The sequence below is a fragment of the Calonectris borealis genome, chromosome 4, assembly GCF_964195595.1.
Source record: "Calonectris borealis chromosome 4, bCalBor7.hap1.2, whole genome shotgun sequence".
NCBI classification, from domain to species: Eukaryota; Metazoa; Chordata; class Aves; order Procellariiformes; family Procellariidae; genus Calonectris; species Calonectris borealis.
In genome coordinates, this window is record NC_134315.1 from 31,708,174 (window position 1) to 31,728,411 (window position 20,238).

Consider the following 20,238-nt stretch of genomic DNA (forward strand, 5'->3'; position numbering starts at 1 on the left):
TGTTTTTTTTATTTGGAAATTCAGATGGTGTAGACTGAGGCAGGCATGTGAGCACTACCACTGTGATTTAACTTGCCCTAACTCAAACAAAATTTAAAAGGGCTAAAGATGAACATGTGTTTGCTTCAATCATTCAAATTGATCTCTAAATCCAATGCTAAGCAACTACATGAATTGAGAAAAAGCAGATTAATGACACAGGAATATTAGTCGACTGTAAGACTGAAATTAGCCTGGTTTTAAACATCATCTCAGGGAACAGCCACAGGAAGACCACGACAGAAATGCTAAGGGAAACTAATCAAGCAACTTATGTTATGGAATACCTTCATTACAGAAACACTAGATAAAAATGCATTTGGCATATACACAGCTTTTTACCTTAGGAGTAAAGCCAGGAATATATTGCTTAATCTTTGGCTTTTTTTTTTTCCTTTCTGAGCTATGTCATTTGTTTATATAATAATTTAATCTTCTAGATTTTAGGTTAAATGCCAGAGTTTCTCTTAGCGTTCTAAGTTATAAACAGGATTTTGTCACACACGATTAACTCATTAGTTCCTTAGAATAATCAAAATATTCAGAGACTCACTGTCAGTTTCACTGACATTTAATATACAGCATCCAAGTAATTTTCCAGAAGAGTTTTGCAAATAAAAGAATGGGCTTCACTCTGCACTTGCTAAAATTTAGATGAAAAGAAAATCAGATCTCTTTAAAGCAATTCCTAAAGAAAAATTGTCTTTTAAGAAAAACAAAAAACAAACCACAAAACAACACTATACAACTTTCACATGTACATAAATTGAAAATTTTAAGTATAGTGGCAATCCTTTTCATTTCAGAGGCACCCTTCTGTGTGGACCTGGGCTTCAAAGCAAAACCCAGAGTTTGTAAATAATTCTGGTTTTAATAACAAAAAATCAGTTAGCAGCAATTTTCATCAACATTAAATACAACTTAGTTCATTGATTTTTTTAAACCCTATTAAGCAATTACAGAATTTTAATATGAATTCAATACTACATTTTTAATCCATAAAAAGTTAAGAAGCAATAAATCATTCCATTTACTCCTATACTGAACACAAATTCTGTCTTCCTGTAACTCATGAACACCAGACACTCTCAGGTCACTTCAACACAAAAACCCCAAAATATTTTAAAAGAAAGTTCAGTGCAGTCCTATCAGAAGCAGAAGGGAAGGGCGGAAACATTAAGATCATTCTCCACATTATACATTCTAGTTTCAGCAAAAGAAAGTGGAACTAGAAGTCTCCAGCCTGTCTTGTAAGTCTGACTTCACTTGTTTCATAATTTGAACCTTTAGACAAACAAGGTGGTGATTTCTCCCACATAGCATGTCTCCCTCCTCTCTGCCTGGCCTAAGATATACCTTTGCTTTGGTCAGCAACTCCACTACTTTATTTCATTAATTCAAGTCAACTCCTCTGATCCAAATGTGAAACCTAGGATAATCTCTTAGCTTGCTCAGAAACAATCTCTTTTTTCCCTTAAGTCTCAGTTAGGAACCAAAAGACCACTTCAGATCATTAGCCCTCTATACCCTATTAAACAAATTTTTATTTAATGAGTTGTTCACTGTGATAGGCAGAGCAGGCCCAATAATTACGACCAAGATAACTAACTGCCCTATGATACTACATTTCCCATTCCTGGTTGGATGGGCTCCGATTGTGCTGATGCTACTCCTTATCCATTGCACTTCTACAGCAGGTGTATAAGAACAAATCTGAATAAGAGAGTGGTTTGTTTCCACTGTTCTCCTGGTAAATGTGTTTTTGCACAAGTAGTGACATGGGCACATTTCCAGAGAAGCACAGAGGCACTACTGCAAGCACTCACACATGCATGCAAGTCAGTGAGAAAGAGTACAACAACTTTCAAATCTCTCTTCTATTTCTACAAATCAGCGTCAAAAGTATTTTCTCTCTATTTAGTTATTTGCTTTTCACACTTCTATGAAAAATATTATGGAAAAATATTTATAAAAAGATGTTTTTATATAAGTAAATACAAAAGTTCTGTAACTTAAGAACAGTTTTAAACTGAGGATTTTCAGCACAAGTTAAAAAAACGCTTTGAGGAAGAAACACAAGTAAAAGGACTAATGAAAATGTAAAGCTAAAGGAAAACAGCCCATGGAGAGACAAGCAGTAAATAAAGCTGAAGTACGCCCTGGAAAACACAAGTTCTTAATAAAACAAAGCAGGATCCTATGGTCTAAAAAGGTTAATTGAAAAGCAACACCAAAGATGCACAGCATGCATAAGTTTTCAGGATGCTCCAAAAGAAGTCTTTCATAACTTTTAACCACACACAGTATGCATTGTCCAAAACAATCTATTTTATTATGATCAGTTCTGAACACAAGAGCAGCAATAAAGAAGAAAAATCAAAGAATGTAGAAAAGTTGAATCAAAAATGCACAACAGTTATGGAAATATACTACTAAAGCAGCATTTGAAGGACAGAATCAACAGTAGATGGGGGATGGGGTTAAGAAAAAACACATGCAGTGCAGAAGAAAGTCTCCTTACTCAGTGTTTGTACCTGACGTTACAATGGAGTGGAGGAGGTTAGGCCTCCAAAGTCCAGCTAGAACATGCTCAGTAGCTCTGCCTGGTTATGACTAAAAGGATTTGGAATACATCTACCTCATCTGATTTGGACAGATGAAATGGATTTAGGCAAATCACTGAACTGCTACAAACTGTATTTTCAGAAATCTATCATGCCACCTAATGTAAGAGTTTGGGATGGCACAGAAGAAAAATAGCCTGATACTGCAGCATAACAGTTTAAGTTTTCTCCTAAACCTTGCTCTAACATATGCAGGTGCTTTATCTTTCCAGTGGTAAGATTTTCATTGCATTTTGAATCAAGAAAACAGTATGTTCCTCCCCCTCATCTCATTCTCAGACACAGACTGACTTTTGGTAAAGTTTTAGCTATAGTTTAGATATATAACGCAAAGAATTACTGCTCAATGATTTAAGTCTTGCTAAATTATAAGCAAATAAAACCAGGGTCTTAGAATAGAAAGTGTCAAGCATCATTAACTACAAGCACTGCTACCTGTAACTCCATTCACGACCAAACTTCATGCACGACCAAACATCTCCAATGCACGATAAGCCATTAGGAATACAGGAAGGCTTTCTGCCAGCAAGACAAAATAATCCAGTTTTAGCAAGATTGGAGAATGTCTGATCTACCTAAATAGATCAGTTTCTTGGGGTTTTTTGACACACTCAAAAAAACAATGGAACATCTGAAAAAGTTTAACAATAATATCTACTTACAAAGAAAAAGCATATAAACACATACACGAAGGCTACAGGGGGCCATGGCCATGATCCTCATGATACATCGATTCGAAACCCCTTTGTCACTCATAAGACGAACCTTAAACAAACTACCCTGTCTGTCATGTGTTTCTCTTTGTGAGACCATGGATGTACAAATCCGTAACCTTACTGCAAGGTAAGACAAATCTTGCAAAGATGAAAATCTGCACCTCCTGGCCCATCTTCAGCTGGATAGTAGATAGTGTCCAACCAAGGAAGTGGGGAGATGCAACCCTTTCACAAATAAGATGACATGTGAACAGAGATATTGCTACTTGAACCTACTAAGATGCATTTTTTTGCTTTCTATATATTCTTACATTAATGGGGCATTAAGCCCATCTCCACTTTAACAAGAGTACCTGCGAAAAAAAAACGAACCCAAAAAAGCTGTGAATACAGCAATACATATGGTCATTCACTGCACGCATCCCTGGGAGAGATATTAATTCAGTCTCCACAAACCACAGGGCCATATTAGCACACTTCATTGCTGGGGACAGTGCCATCATGAGGTTTTGGTTTTTTTACCTTCTAGTTTCCAAGGCAGCTCAGGTACAGTTAGTTCAATTGTTTCATTCCATGTTCCACTGTACAGGATGAAAGCTTATTAAAAGCTTATTTGAAGTTACTCTTGCCCCCACACAACATTAATTTCAATCTCAAATTGAAGTGGAATGTCTACCTTGCCTGAGGTTGAAAAAGAGATGCTTCTGTTTAAAGCACTACTGTTCTAGCAGCAATAAAATCTAAATACTTACTTAAATTACCTAGAAATGCATTGTGCCTTGTAGAGTGGGTGGATAGCATTAGTAGTCCAAATGTGATGTCATCTGAGCAAAAGTCTTCTTTGGCACAGTCTTCTGAAAAACAACAACAAAAAAAACCACAGTTCTATAAAGATGAATCCATTCAAACCAACTTTTAGAGGTGAGCCCTTGATTGTTGCTCTCTGTTTTCTCTCCTGCCGTTTCAGTCACTTTATTTCCATCCCTAAACTATCCACAATTTCACTTTCCAATTCCTCTATTCAACATAATGAACTAAATACACATGAAGGAGAACTTCAAAATTGCATACCACCTTTTCCATAGCTCTGGCACTGCCTGAAATCTAAATCTGCGAGACAAATGCAACAGCCCAATGGTAACATTAAAGTTACAGTTCTAACACTGCCTACAAAACATTAATATTACAATTATTATATTACAATTGTTTTGGGGTATATTATGACCTTGCAGAACATCAATTGTGCAATACACCAGGCAAATTTCTGGAAAGAAAATACATCAATACAATCTTAACTCTGTGTGTGTATTATGGTTCAAACAGGACATGTGTTCTACCTCAGAGCACAGTTTAAAACTTTCGGAGAACATGGCACACAACAGCATAAGAAAGACTCGAACATCTTCCCCTCACTAATGAAAAACTTAATTTCAGTAAGCTGTACTGAGCAGAAGCTAACTGTACAATAGATATTTCTATACACAAACACTCTACTTATTCCACAAAGAAATAGCTCCCCGTCTACTACAGATCACAAATTCTGTATTCCTACATAGAGTGCTGTGTTTTAAATACGCATACACCAATTTGGTAATATAATCTTACTGCTGACAATCCTGCTGGGAAAGCTACTGCTAGTTATCACTATTGATACTTTCTATTCAGCACTCCCATGTGGCAAAGTATATCCTTTAAGGTATACATAAATCTATTTCCTTCCATCGTATGCAAGGATAGGCAGATTTCCTTTGACATAAGAATAACAAAAACAAGGAACTTCAAAACTCCTGTTCCTTACCACTTTGTCCCCCAGTACGTACAACATAGAAAGAAGAAGCTGTCAAGCTGGGGAAGAAGAATGCCAATGTTTGAAGAAGGTCTACTGGACAAGCCTAATGGGATAAGACAGATAGACCAGTATCATCTACTTACCTGCTTTTCTATATAGTAAAATGAAATATTCTAATGTTAGAAATCAACGTTTTGAATCAAATACCAGTGTATAGATAAGAAATGGCAAGCTATACTTTATGGGGCAGGAAAAGTGTCTAGGTGCCATTTTAAAAAACAATCTATACAAGTTGATGAGAGATTATTTTTCATTTCTTATGCCAGCAATACAAAGATTAACATAACTCAATATAAATCAACCATAAATTTAATTGTCCATATAAAGGTAGTATCAGTTTAACTAAAATAATTTTGAAAAGCAATTTCAGTTATTTTAATGAAAAAAAGTTTGTGATTCTTTTGACTTAGATAAAGTGGTAGTGCCTCAATTACCTTTGATGTTAGAGGCTTCTATAGCCCCACCTCAATTGCACTGAAACTCATTAAATAAGTCCTCCAGCTTATACAAAAACTGGGTGTAATAGGAGGTAGTGACAGACGAACATGAATGCCCGAGACTGAATTTTCAGGCACAGTTGCCTGTTGTTTTGCCACTCACTTTAAAAGCAAGTTAAATTAACAGCTACATTTCTTAAGGGGTTAAAAAAAAATTCTTAGTACTAGAATTTGTGTCCTGACTTTCCTGCCAAACCGATCAAACCAGCACATTCTCAAATCCTTTTCCTGTCTCATCTTTTTTTTTGTCATAAAAGCCAAACCCATCAACATAATTTATAAGTTTCTACCTATCTTTTTCCTGCTCCATTTCCTACCACCTTCTAGTTACTCTTCATCTTGATTCAGACTACTCTTCTGATTTTATTATGCTTTCCAGATCCTGCAAAATAACACATTTTCCCTCTTTTCCTTCAAATCCCTATAATATTTGGACTTGCTTTATGCTATCTTTTGCTTCTATGTTCTCATCTTCCTCCTTGCTGATCTACCTTATTCTGTTCTTAGAAACGACAACTTGTTTAATTCAGTCACTATGACTCACATTCATTTGAATCCTTGTCCCCCTTTCTGAGGTCATTCTCCTCATTTTCTATGTCAGTGAAACTCAGATCACAAGCTCTTCAAGGCTGGAACTGTATCTTATTATCTATGAAACATCATGCAAAGCTTTAGTGCAGCACAAAATGTTTAACTAATGCTTCTGAGCTGAAAAAAAAAACAATTTGAAAAAAACTACAGTACAGTATTTTAACAACAAAAAGATATTCAGAAAACATATAATTTAAGCAGAATTGCTGAGATGCTAGAGAGTTATCATTGGAACTACCATACTAGTTCCAAACTCTAGTTTCATCCTCAACCACGCAACTGCTAGTAGTAGCTTGATTACATATAATGAATGTTGCTGCTGTGGATGGAAAGAAAAACTTTATTAAATCACACTACTACATTAAAATTGACAGTGAGGAAAGTGGAGGGGGGGAGGTAGAATCTGCATTCCCACTCTGACAGTTCTTGGAAGCTGTGATTCATGCTGCTACTTGCTTTTCTACTCACAGTCAGAGGAAAATCCGGTTTCCTTTAGAATATTTGTTGTTACTATGAAAACTACTTTAAAATAAGCACAAGTCAAAGTCACCTAACTATTTTGCAGTCCATTATGATATTTCAAAACTGAAGTATTTTAATACTTGAAATTAATGAACTAAAATTTGTGAATACTATAAAATTTGTGAAGATTATATTGGTTACTGAAGGCTTGAAAAGTATATTTGACATTATTGAGCAGCGAATTCTCTAGAAATGAAAGTAGCAAGCTAAAAGTTTTCTTCACTTTCACTATTACTAAGTCTATGAGAAGTTTCTCTAAACCTACCAGCAGGACACACTGCAATTCTCCACTGAGACTTGATAAAATTTTACAAGTTGAACATAATGAGGTAAATTTCAGTCTGCTGTTTATAATAATTAATAGGTAATGCAAATATAGGCAAGACAGGAACCAGAGAAATGTCATTTTAGACAGAAGCCCAGCTCCTTCTGCTTTTCAACTAATAACTCCATGTTACAAGACAGAGGAGTGGGCTTACAGGAAATCCCATTTGGGAGGTACTATCTTTTGTTCTTATGCTGAGAGAAAAATCTTATTCTTTGGCTATTAATGGACATATTTCATACAGTAACTGGTATAAACAGAAATCTTTAGACGGCACTTTCAGTTTTATCTCTCCACTATTAAAAGCACTTATTCGCTATGGCCTTTAAATGGAAAAGTCCTATTTCTTAAGCTCAAGTTACACTTTCTGTTCCTCTTTACTACTGAAAGCGAGATCTAAGTTCTAGTCTTTTCAAAGAAATACACCAGAACCTTTTTTTGCCCAGAAACAATGGGAAAATATGAATTTAATCACAGCTTAAAGCTATTCTTTTAATTTCAAAAGGATTTATTTTACATACTAAATCAAACTAAAAGTCAGGCAACCCTGCAGTCAGTGAAACATAGTATCATCTAATTCTGATCAGGACAATAATTCCCTGGCTAACGGTCAAAGTATCTTTTACCAGCTGATCATTAAGCAAGTTCTTCAGCAGGCAGTCAAGCACAGTTCTGATAGCTCTACTCTCCTCTCCCCCACCATGAGAAGCCACCTTCCCCTCCTGTCGTCCCTCTGATACATCACGATATTCTCAGCCCCCAACCCCTTCCAAAACAGCCCAGTGTTCTGCCTGTCTCCCCAAGCCCCGTTGGCACATACAACCATCTCCTGTTCTCCTATCCAACACAGACTCAGCACATGCTGAAAAAAACAGGTCAGTGACAAACTCGCGCTGCATTCTCGCTCTCTCAACAGAGGGTAGTGACACATGTTTCTCTCTACCCAGTTTGCCTATTTTCCCAAAACCTGTAGGAACATGACGGTCTTTGAGATTTCTATCCCTCCTACAAACATGGTCACAAATGATTTCAAATGCTATTGGTGAATATGTAAGGAAAGAATGAGAGAAAACAAGGAAAAAGCGTAAATCATGTTTTCTTAGGAAATCAGGCTTAAAAAAAAGGCAACTCCCTACAGCTTTTAATGGAGAAAATTTCTTGGTTGTTTACTGAGACAAGGGAAATAAGCAGATTTTCGTGAAACATTTCCCGATTTCTCTGGCTTTTTACAACTTCACACTTAGGTTTCAAATATACCTTCAGGGAACTAAGGACTGGGAAAGTTACTCCATGTAACAAGACAGTTTTTCCCCCAATATATCTTGAAGCTTTTGGATGACTGATGAAAACTCAGATAATCCAAACCTTTGGCACTTCTCTGACAAGATCCATCTGAAAAATTACAAACCTTCTGCCTTACAACACCAGCAGGAGTTTACCCTCTCTGAATTCACAACCACCTTCTCACCAGCAGCCACCAAACTGATGGAATATTATTCTGTCAGGATGCATGTCAGTAATAGCCACAACTAAAAAGGCAAAACCAATCTCTGACATTACATTAAACATGCAATGAAATAGCCACCAAACACATCAAATGCTCTTAAATGCCAGAAACGAATGTTTATTGTGTCACTAAAAACTTTAGTCAAATGTAAAAATGGCAACTTAGGTTTTATTTACAACAGCAGCAGCATTCTCAGAATTGGAAATATGAAATTAGCTATATTAACATAATTTATTTTGAAGTATCCTTTTTTATTAGGCAGCCTAGTGTATCTTATACTCTCATTCTCTAAGATCATAATTTTATATGTAAAAAGATATATTTCCTCCAGATTTCTAATGCACATGTTAGGAAATTCACACATTATCTTTCCTCCCTCCTACAACAGCCACCTGTTATAGGTCTGCCTCCTCTATGTTCACAAATACTTGCCCCGATGGTGTTTAAAAGAAAGTGCTGGAACTTTCTGGATATCTACCAGTTCAGCAGATAATGAGATGCTTATGGGATCTGAGATCATCCTTCTGCAAGCAATTGAGATATACTCACAAACTTGTGGAGTTGCAAGCTAAAAACTCTTGTAGATGACGTTGTTAGCAATACTATACCCCACTATACAGCACTTAAAATTCAGACATCATGTTGGATATCAGCCCATTCCCAGGTTCTCCCTTCTCTTCTAAGTGTCCCACAGCAACACCACTACCATGTGATGAGTTGGTAATTAAGTTTTGCTGCCTGCTCTAGCTGTAATAGGCAATACTACCCTAAACTACAGTCTTCACTAAAAGACATTATTAGCAGGGCACAAAAAGGGGATTTTGTACAACAGGATCCACAATTCTAAAGTACCAAATCCAGGGAGAGTTGCATCACTCAGCAAGACTTTTGAAAAAGTTAGTAGCGATGTGAACCATAAAGGTAACCAGCGAACACAATATTATGCCTTCATCTGTTTCTATAGGCCTAGGACGCAGGTAAGATTAGTACTCACAATCCTGGTCCCTGTCCTTGATGTACATAGCTAAGCTTTTCCCATCAAAACAGGAGTAATACATTCTTTTAACATGCCAGCAGGAGGAAAAATATGTGCTCTCATTTTGTCCAGCAGCACGTGGTTACAGCACAGTAACCTGGAACAGAGAAGCCTGAAAGCCAATCTCTAGTCTGTCAGAAGGGATTCAAACCATAATCTCTCAGCAGGCTCCATGTTGCACTGGGAAGATGGATCAACTCGTAACTTCTCATTTCAGTGGCAATCTTCAGAACATGGAAGAAAAAATAAAAAGTAAAGCTTTGCTGGATGGAGCAGAACCAGCAGTGTGGATGTCTCTCTAGGGAGAAGGGCACCCAGATGAGAGAGACAAGTCCTGGTTTCCAGTTCCTAATGGCATTTAAAATTTTAAATGAAAGAAAATATAAAATAGTTTTTGGAACACAGGCCAGAACACAGGTACTCCCCTCCTTTTTCTCCAAGAAAATAAGTGACCTAGCATCTCTCTTTGGCCCAGTTAGACTTTAATCATCTTGTACACAAGGAAAAGTGGATTTTTAGGGTTTGGGGTTTTGTTGGTTTGTTGTTTGTTTGGTTTTTTTTTAAGGAGACACACCAACAAAACCTCTTCCTTCTCCCCTCTTTGTGTTTCTGAACAAAAGGGAGAGTCACCACAGGCTTTTGGTCTGAGTCCAATCCCATAGGTGTGCCTGAGGTGTGGTTTGAACATGCCTTTGGACAAGTGAATGCCTAATTTACAGATTGCCTAATTTATGAATAGTAAACAGTTTTAGATGCCAAGATGCTCAGCTGTGACGAGATTATGGAAGATCTGAGCAAGAACAAAATTTCAAGGTGTTTATAGGCCACATATATTTATTTTTAAAATCCACTTAAATGGATCTGTCTTACCCCAGGAACTGTTTTCAGCATAATATTCTAGCACCATTTATCTTGTGGTACCAGGCTGTCATTATGGGTAAAGTAATATCAGCTTCAAAACTGAAGCTTTCTCACATACTCTGAGATTATTAAACACATAGTTATAAGGAAAAAGCATTTAAGTAGCCACATTTATGCCTAATTTGGCTACATTTTTATCATGAAGATGAGGAATACCCATAGTATCTGCTAGGCTTCATAAGATTCACTCTCTAAATATGTGTTTATCAGTCTTGAATCTCACAGGGTATCTCTAATTTTTAAGGATCTATATTCAATAAAATATTAATACTACTAATGATGATTTTATAATATACTCAGCAATGCTCCTCAGAACATCAGTGCCGAATAAGAAAACTAATTCAGTGATTTTAATGACAAAATGTAACAGTTGGAAAGAGTCCAAAGTATGCAACGCTAAACTGCTGAAAGAATCTGAGAACCAATGAAGCCTTGTTGCGTCCACATAATACTAAATATATGAGAACCTCAGAGCACCAAAACTTTTTACATATATGATTATATATTCTGAAAGTGGCTATAATTAAGAATTTATATTATACACAAAAAGTATGGTAAGAGAATATTGAGGCTATAAAATTAAACACTCAGGCATGAGGTATGCCAAAATTAAAGTGGCCTTTGCATTACAAAGGAATTTTGTGGCAGCAGTAGGGGTTGAGAATTCAATCCTTCAGGGCAGCACAGAGCTGCATTAACCATGAGTCTCCTTCCTCTTCCGTGATTTTGCATTTCACACCTTTAAGTCCTGCAACAAATGAACAGGGGAATGTCCAACAAACAGTTTCAAATTATTACAGACTGCCAATAACCAAGTTAACAAAATAACCAACTGCAATAGTAAGCTGTTTTCCCCAGGTGGACCACCCACAGAAGTGAATAAAATATCTTCCCAACGGATATAGCCGAATTTGCTTGTGCCAGAGTTACATTGAGACACTGGAATCTTTCATTTCAGACTCTGCTACGTGACTGAAGCTACGCTTCCTACAACTCTTTCTATTCTGAAAGACCACTAAATTCAAAATAATACCAACACTACTAGTAATAATTCACTATTAGAAGAAGATGAGAGAGACAGTTGAATGGTTTGGCCACCGTCTGTCTGTAGTTTCACGGGTATTTTTTTCCCCTCCAGAGATAAAGCTACCTTAAAACAGCTACTGCTCTCCCAGCAGCCTGGCGACTCTCTCCTGTTCTTGTGCCACCCCTTCAGTGGTATCAGTAGCTTTCTACAGGGTGAACCAGCTCAATTAGCACAGAAGGGTTAAAAACATATTGCAAAATAAATAAATAGAAGGTAAGAATGGCAGGAACAACTACTATTGTCTTTGCTACACAACTACCTACTAATACCATCTATCCTCTGAAACATTTCTAGTTATCATCTGGCCTTTATAATTTCTAGCGTTCACACGGAAACGAGTACTTTAAAAAGGCTGAAACGCTAAAATGCACATTTCTTTACCTCAAACATCTACCAAAGCCTTTTCCTCAAGAAAAACTAACTTCATTACAATGTGATGAAAAGGAAGGCACCTTAGCTGTAATTCCACTTCTTCCTAATTATATTGTGTATCTTGTATTAAAAACTGTATTAGGGTATTAATTTTCTATTCTAAGAGAACTATCCATATTCTTCAATCTACAAAATTAGGCTGAAGCTGTGAGGCTTTAGACAGCAAATTATACATCTCTTATGAAAGGGTGCATGGCTAAAAAAGGAGCTGTTTTCAAATGATGACATTACCTAGAGAAGAAAACTGCATTTTTGATTCACCACAATTTTCAACACAAGTCTATTATTTTTAGTAAAAAAATTCACAACTTTTCAAGTTGATAAAAACATTTCATATAAAGAACACGTGGGGAGCATGGGGGTCAACTTCTCTACTACTAATTTATATCTTTAACTTTTTGCACAAATTTAGGATAAGGCCAAAAAAATAGCAAAAGCCCAAAGCTCTCAAAAGCAGCAATTTCCTTGGCAAGACCAGTCCATCCATGAAGATTCATGACTTCGGTGAAATTCTGTACTAACAAGACTATTAACCAACACTACAAATTAAATTTAAAGTAATTACCACTCAGTTTTTAAATTGCTGAGTACAAAAAGTGTAAAATTAGGTACAACAAATAGTTTATGGGGTCCTGAGAGCATTAATAAAGAAAACACTCTCTGCTTTCCTCATATCCTTTTATTTTACCTGTATGTGTTAAACTTTTCTATGTAAGAACATGAAGCGGAAGAAATAAAAAAAAAGACATGGCTGAATGACATCTTAAACTATTAAATATCAACCCGGGAGTTATTTTTTTCCTATTTGCACCGTTTCTTAAGAAGAAGTAACTCTTGCCTACCAATAAAATTCTCAGACCTCAAAAATGCTAGCACTCACATTCAACCAAAAAACTCTAACCAAACATGTAATGTTTGGTAATCTGAAAGCAGCGTCTGTAACACTTTTGAGAAAGTATCTTAAAAGGATATATATGAAAATCAATAGTTTATTAAAAAAAAATTTGCAGAGTTACTTGTCTTGTCAAGTAGAATTCCTCTTTATAACAATCAAATACTGTCTAATTTCAAATAACAGGCCCCAAACCCACAGATATTCGTAGACAAAATCAATTTTATTCCTGTAAGACTGAACAGTGTGAAACAGTTGCAACTGCTCATATTGAACTTTGCCAGGACTACCACAGTTGAGGGGTATTTCTCAAGTACTTCTTTCACTAGAGTATTTGCTTAAACAATCTTTTCGCCTTCTGGCACACCTGTCACCCAGAGAAATGATCTAGGTTAAATATAACCATATTAAAAAAAAAAAAAGGTAGTTAATTTTAACCTGGTTCGTTTCCCCAACCCAGTTAGGGGACACGGTTCCATGAACCGTTGTGCTGGTACAGCTGAGGGGGGCAGCAAAGAGGTGAGACCTGGGAGCAAGGAACAGACAGGCCTGTTTAAGTCAACACTGCCACCAAAAGCACTGCTTGTCAAACTATGTCATCAAAAAAATACTTACTTGAAGGATTTAGAGGATCAGGATCTATGATCAGCCACTCCGCCTCTACATGCCACTTCATATCCCAGCTAGAACTATATCTGACTTTCCTTGTGCTCCTTAGTAGGTCAACTTTTAACACGTACATGAAAACAACGGCCTTGTAAAAATCTCACTACAAATATGTTTGATTAGTTTACAAACACTCTTCCTCATGAAAAAAACACGTTTCAAATTTCCATCCAGGCCTAAAGTACCAGGAATTTGAAAGTGAAGCCAACCAAAAATCCAAATCTACCTTAAGAGAAACACAAAAATGAAGCACCACGGATTCCCAGTCCCTCGCTGGTCATATTTCACACACGCACGCACAGAGTATTTGACACACTGATTTTAAGGATGCACGTAAGCCGGGAGAGGACCGGGGACTACGGAGAAGTCCTCACGAACACGTTGCAGGCACCGCAATAAAGTTATCAGAGGGAAAAAAAACAAGCCCACGAAGTGCATACTCAACCTTGTAGCCCGCAGCTCCAGTCCACCTGCCGCAGGGAGGTTTCGCGCTGCAGGAGCGCCGGGCACCCCCTGACCGCCTGGGGCCCGAGGCTCCGCAAAGCTGTCCCGACGCAGGGAGGGCCCGGGGGCCCGCCACGGCCCAGCCGCCCGGCGGGCACCTACGGCCGCGGCCCCCGCGTAGCCGCCTGCCCGCCGTGTAAACACGCTCACCGCGCTGCGCAGAGCCGCCGCGGAAAAGCTCCCCCACGCGTGGGGCGGCGGGGGCGGGAGAGCCCCTCCGGCACCCGCGAGACGAGCCGCCCCACGCAGGGGAGCAGCAGCGGCCGTGCCCCGGGGAGAGGCGCCGCCCGCGGCTCTGCACGCCCCACCGCCGAGGGGTCGGCGGCGGCTCGGCACGGCTCGGCACGGTCCGGCGGGGGATGCCGGGGAGCCCCGCGCCCGGCCCTGCCTGCGCACAGCCCGGGCGGCGGGGGCGGGAGCGGCCCGGGCGGGCGCTGGGCCAGGCGGGCAGGGCTCCAAACGTGCCCGGGAGTTGTGACAGAAGCAAAGTGGGTCACCGGGCCTAGCGGGTGCCCCGCGAGCGCCCCCCGCCCCCGCCGGCGGCTGCCCCCGCCCGCGCCCTGCCCAAGGGCAGCCGCTGCCCTCCCCGCGCGCCGCTGCTGCCCTGGCGGCGGGGGACCCGCCGGCGCTGTCAAACTTTAACGGCTCCCCTCCGCGGCGTCCCCCGCCTTCCCCCCCGCCGCAGCCGGGCCCGGCGAGAGCCGCCCGCCCCGCCCCGCAGCGCGCTCCTCACCCGGCCCCGCACGGCCGCTGCCCGCCCGACCTCTCCCGGCGAAAGCCGCTCCCTGCGCGCAGCCCCGAGCCCGCCGCCGGCACAGAGCCTCCTCCAGCGGCAGCGCCAGCAGCCGGGCCCGGGAGTCCCCCGCCACCGCGCCTGCGCCGCCGAGCCCACCGCCGGCAGCCGCGGCGCCTCGCGCCACCGCGCGTGCGCCGAGGCGCACTGCAAGCCGCAGCACCCCGGCCCCTCGCGCGGGGCCACCGTTGCGCATGCGCAGCGCGGCCGCGGCGGCCGGGGAGGTGATCCCCCGCTCTCCACCCGCCTTTCCACGCGTGCGCGCGCCCGCCTGGGAGCCGGCTGGGCCGCGAGGGGCTGGGCGCGGGGGGGCTGCGCAGGCGCAGTGGGCGCCGCGCCTCCCTGACCTCTCCTCACCTCGCCTCACCTCACCCCGCTCCGTTCTGCTCCGCTCCGCCCGAGGAGGAAATGGCGGCGGCCGCGCTATCGAGCGGGGCGTGGGCCTTCGGCCATCGGCCGCGCGGGGCCGCGCTCCCGTGGGGTCGTGTCCGGGCGCTTCGGGGCCGGGGAAGCCCGACTCGGCGAGACTGGGCAGCGCCACGTCTCCGGCTCGGAGCGTCACGGCTCGCCCGCTCGCTGGGCTGACGGTAGCCGGGCTGCGAGGTGGGGAGCCAGGGAGCGGGGACGGTGCCTGGCCGCGCTCCGCCTCCGGGCAGCGGCGCCGGGGGAGGCTGCGAGTGATGCCGCCTTGCGGCACAGCCGGGGTGGCCAGGCGGCCGGAGCGGCTGCCGCCGCGGCCAGGTGTGCTGCTCCGGGGCTTGTTTTGCAGGCGGGCGCAGAGCCCAGAGCCGAGCCCTCGGAAGGGGTTCTGCTGAACGGAGGCGCTTCCCTGCTGAAAGAGTAAACCTGGAACGAACCGCCGTTCCGGGCAGCGCCTGAACGTATGGCACGGTACCCGGTCATGCGTTCAGTCCCGGAGGGGAATGAGCGGCATCTCGGATGCTCTCTGGGAACAGGTGTGCCACCACAAGTTATTTAGGGATGCAAGCAACCCGTCCCGGCGGTGGTCAGTGGTTTCTTTTATCGGTGTACGTAAACTGGTAAAACTTGACGGAGCGGCCGAGAACAGACTTGACTGTCTCAGTCCTTTTGTCTGCGTACAGCGCTTTTAATACCGGTTTTATAAAATAGTCTTACCTAACGTTAAAAATAAGAAATGACCCTAACTGAGTTTAAAATCTCAACGCCTAGTAAAATCCTATACTTTTAAAATACTATACTAATATTGCTTGGTTTATACAATTTGTATCGGACAGTACTGATATTGGCTGTTGAGGTCTGAGAGATTCCTGGACCACCAAATTAATGGAAGGCTCACAGCAAGTAAGTTTCCTGCTTTTTGACTGAAAAGCAGCAATTTCAGTCCATTCTTCTCATTTGCTAATCCTTACGGTTTGGGTTTTTTTGTGTGTGGCTGCAAGGTAAAAGAGTAGTTGTGAACTTCATAAACTGAAGTGCCCTGTACGGGGTTCAAGTATTTTTGCTAGGCAGGCCAGTGATGATGTGTAGATTTGTTCAGAAAATACATCGTTTCAGCACAGGAAGACACAGCTGTAGTAGGACCATCTCTGATAATAAAAGTTAGCATTCTTGTCTTTGTGTGTTGGTAAAGCTTATAAAAACTGTACAACGGGCCTGTATTACTGACGTTGCAGAGAAAGTTGTGTAACAGTCCAGCTAATAAATACAAACTGCGTCAGATATCAGAGTTAATCAGAGAGATGGCTAACTGATACTGCACAGTCTTTATGTACAGTAATGGATTCCAGCCATACTGCCTACTGCAGGACTGGAATATGCTTAAATGTGCGGTGGTTATGTTAGCATAAACCTGTTCTGCATGCAGCAGAACAGAGCAGCAAACTTTTTTCTGTAAAATAAAACATTGCTCAGTGGTAATCGTGTGTAAATATTCCCAGTTTTCTTTCTCAGTTGCAAGGATGTTCATTTTTCAGTTGATCTTTTAAACAGAAATATATCTAAAAGCATAATTACAAATGTATATCTATAGAAACTTAATTAGTGTTTGTGTCTGGAATGAAGTAAGGAACTTGACTTGGCTGCAAAATCTCATGGATTTTTCTTTCTGGATTAGTTTTCAGGTAGATCAGTTTCCCCATTTGATTCACCTTGTGACTAAAGTCTTATGCAAAGGTATTGTAGGGACAGGAACCTCTTTAGCAGTAATGCTGCTGAAGAGCTAACCATGAGCTCAGTTTTTCCACTGGAAGAATTTTAAAAAGCATTAGTAAAAACACTTATTTTTGTTACTTACCAATTCATAATACTCTATTTCTAGCTTTCAATTGAGGAAAATGTGATATGAACAAATCCAATCATTTCATTACTCACGCAAAGGGTAATGCTCCTATGATGAAATGTGGTAAAGATAATAGGGTACAGTAGGAATGGAAAATCCAGGAGAAAATGCAGGAATATTTTCAATAAAAATGCGTAATTACCACAACTAGAATATGGCCAAGAAACCAGGAAGCTAAAAATAGCATCAAGCTGTATGTATCAAATTTGCCACAAGATCTTTAGTAACCGGTAGCAATTCTTCAGAAAAACAAAATAGAGATACTGTACTGTCTCTCTTCACACCTTGCATGTGTGGGAGCGTAACACCTACCTACTGCAATGTTGCAGTAGCAAATTACTCTTTGTGGCTTGCACATCTTACATTTTGGGATTTGGCAAGATCAAAACAGGCAACACAGCTGTGGAGACGACACACATTTGCATTTTCTGCCAAAGTGTCATGGGCTTATCCGTGGGCACACACTTTGAGGTGCTCCAGCATGACCTCGTGCATAGCCACTGATGCTTCAAGGTGTACCTGCTGCAGCATGGACTTATCCACAGCCACGTGCTTCGAGGTGTACCTTCTCCAGCGTGGACCTACCCTTGGGCCACAGTCCCTTCAGAGCTATACCTGTTGTGGCACGGACATAACCATGGCCACAGAGGCTTCGAGAGATACCTGCTCTGGTCTGGACTTATTCACGGCCACAGGCACTTCGGGGTGTCCTACTGCTGCGTGGACTCACCCACAGGTCACAGTGCCTTCGACCCAAGTTCACACTGGAGCTCCAGCCTGTCCAGTGCAGCAGCACAGAAGCAGCAGCGATGCCCTGGCCATCTGCCAGCCCAGGCGCATCCCCATTGCTGTTATCAAAATGCTCCCAGGCACAGCAGGGTAAGATGATAAGCAGTACAACAAGCAGTGAAAGCAAAAAGCAGCCACTAACGAGCACTAGACTCTAATATACAGCGAGGCAAGCAAGCCCCATGGCAAGCACAGAAGCCTGCTGATTAATAGGTAAACAGCAATAACAGCTATAAATAGTTATGGCCTAAGCAAGGTCATTTTTTTAATGCTGCTTCTCTTTTGAAAGTATTTTAAAGGCTCTTGAAGGAACAGGACAAAAAGCTTAGAAATGGTGTGGTGGTTTTATGAAACTATTCTCCACCTAGAAATACTATTTTTCTGGCTCTTATTGTCAATGTGAGTTTGCTCTGGTGTATAATGATAGTTTTGTTTCAGTCACAAACGTTACATGAGAGCCAACATGATTTTCAGACATTGCCAAATTATAAGCAGTCTGACAATCTTTTGTGAATTATTGAATGATGGGACTAGATTGGGCCAGAAATGCAGAAATTTCCAGTGCACTTCCATTAACTATAGCCATGTTTCCTACAGAACTGTCATTGCCATCTTGTGCATGATATACTTCAGAGCCACAGAACGATCATCTACTCAGAATGTTCTTTTTTGATCCTCACTGGCATATTCAAAAGAGGATCTGTTTGAGGACACTGATTTTGAAACTGAATTTCACATCACTCCAGAATACTGAAATCAGTGGATTTGACAAAGATGCTGACTTGAAAGCCTGTCACAATCTACATAATCCTCGTAAAGCAAGGTTTACTAACATTCATTCCTAGACCCTTTTCCTACAGATGGTGTAACTGACCCAAGAACCAAAAACATCTGCTTTTAATCTGCAGATTCCTTTGGATTTTGCTGCTGCTTTGTCACATCTGATGGCTGCAATCATGATTGCACAGTCACTGCACTTGGACATAAGTAAGGGTCACCAAAGGGGAGGTTTACCGCTTTCCTGTCATACCTAGCGACATATTCCTATTACTTCCAATGTGACAACGCTAGCACTTGTACAGTTGTGTGTTGTGCTTGTGTACCTCACGGCAGCCACAGTAGCAGGAGGGAGGTTCACCGCTAAGAGGAAGCGGTTGGTAGTACTCCTTTTATAGCAGCCAAGACTGATATTCACCTGACGTCACTGTGGGATCATATCTAAAGTCACTGATGACCTATTTACATTTCAAACTGCTAGTTAGCTTTCTAGTTTGAAGAGGCAGATAATGGCAGATAAGCCATTATCTCTCAAATGCATCACTAGTTATCTCTCTGAATTTGCAAAATAAAAGTTTCCAGAAGTGGTATCTGCCAGTAGGTATCTACTAATAGCACAGCTGTATCCTACTTGGTGGAAAAAAAAGGACTAATGTTAATTTTCTTGTTCTTCTTAGGTATCTATGTGCCAAGCGTTAAGTGAACGGTTTCTCTTTCATTTTTCTTTCTGCGTCCTGATGCTATAAACCGTGTCAACTGCATATAACTAATCTTCATTAGCACATTGAGATTGGTTTTTTTATGATTTTTATTGGTTTTATATGGAAAAATAACGTTAATACTGTACAATTTGATTCACTACTCAAAATAAATAAAAATGCTGAATCAGGAACATGGTGTCTCCATTCACTCATGTAGTTTTGCTTATCTACAGTTGTAAACTAATCTACAGTACTGTAAACTAAATTGTTAAGGATATACTTATTTTTGTTAGGAAGTAACAACTGATCCAACCATCAGTATTCTAAAATAGTAGCAAGATTATCCTTGGCACTGGAGAATATTCCTGAACACCAGTCAAGCAAATGGAACTATTAGCCGATGGATTCAGGGCCAATTTTATAGCGATTTTATATCGCTATACACTTCATTGACTTCGGGTCATCTTTTCAGTGGGGGGAACTGAGAAGGTCCTTAGCGGAGCAGAGTTCCACTACAATCATTTGACTGAGAATTGAAGGAGTATCTTGCACCCATGCTGGATAAAAGGAGGAAGAAAATATGGATTAGAGCCCTCCAGCTAATACCTTCCCCTTCCCATTCCATTTAAGCAGAGTTTGTATGAAATGGA

General features: G+C 41.2%; 1 protein-coding gene and 1 long non-coding RNA gene across 21 annotated transcripts in view; one reads left to right on the forward strand and one right to left on the reverse strand.

Moving 5' to 3' along the window:
• The window catches only part of CLOCK (clock circadian regulator), a 66,168-nt gene extending 50,704 nt beyond the window's left edge, over positions 1 to 15,464 (reverse strand). For 3 of the 19 annotated variants that reach the window (XM_075149121.1, XM_075149119.1, XM_075149122.1), the window contains exons 1-2: positions 14,942 to 15,082; positions 4,132 to 4,233 (exon numbers count right to left, since the gene is read on the reverse strand). The gene's annotated coding sequence lies outside the window, so the exon portion shown is untranslated. Of the gene's footprint in view, positions 1 to 4,131; positions 4,234 to 5,177; positions 5,272 to 6,269; positions 6,380 to 13,653; positions 14,121 to 14,149; positions 14,348 to 14,941; positions 15,088 to 15,358 lie in introns of those variants that run through there. The other 16 variants (XM_075149118.1, XM_075149117.1, XM_075149112.1 and 13 more) reach the window with 12 other exon arrangements.
• A 273-nt stretch (positions 15,465 to 15,737) lies between these two features.
• Positions 15,738 to 19,305, forward strand: LOC142081856 (uncharacterized). 2 transcript variants are annotated; one of them, XR_012673499.1, is made up of 3 exons: positions 15,738 to 16,324; positions 18,708 to 18,933; positions 19,019 to 19,305. It is a non-coding gene; the product is annotated as an uncharacterized LOC142081856 (long non-coding RNA). The 2 variants fall into 2 exon arrangements; XR_012673498.1 differs by having other exon boundaries at positions 18,708 to 19,305.
• The last annotated feature ends 933 nt before the right edge of the window (positions 19,306 to 20,238 follow it).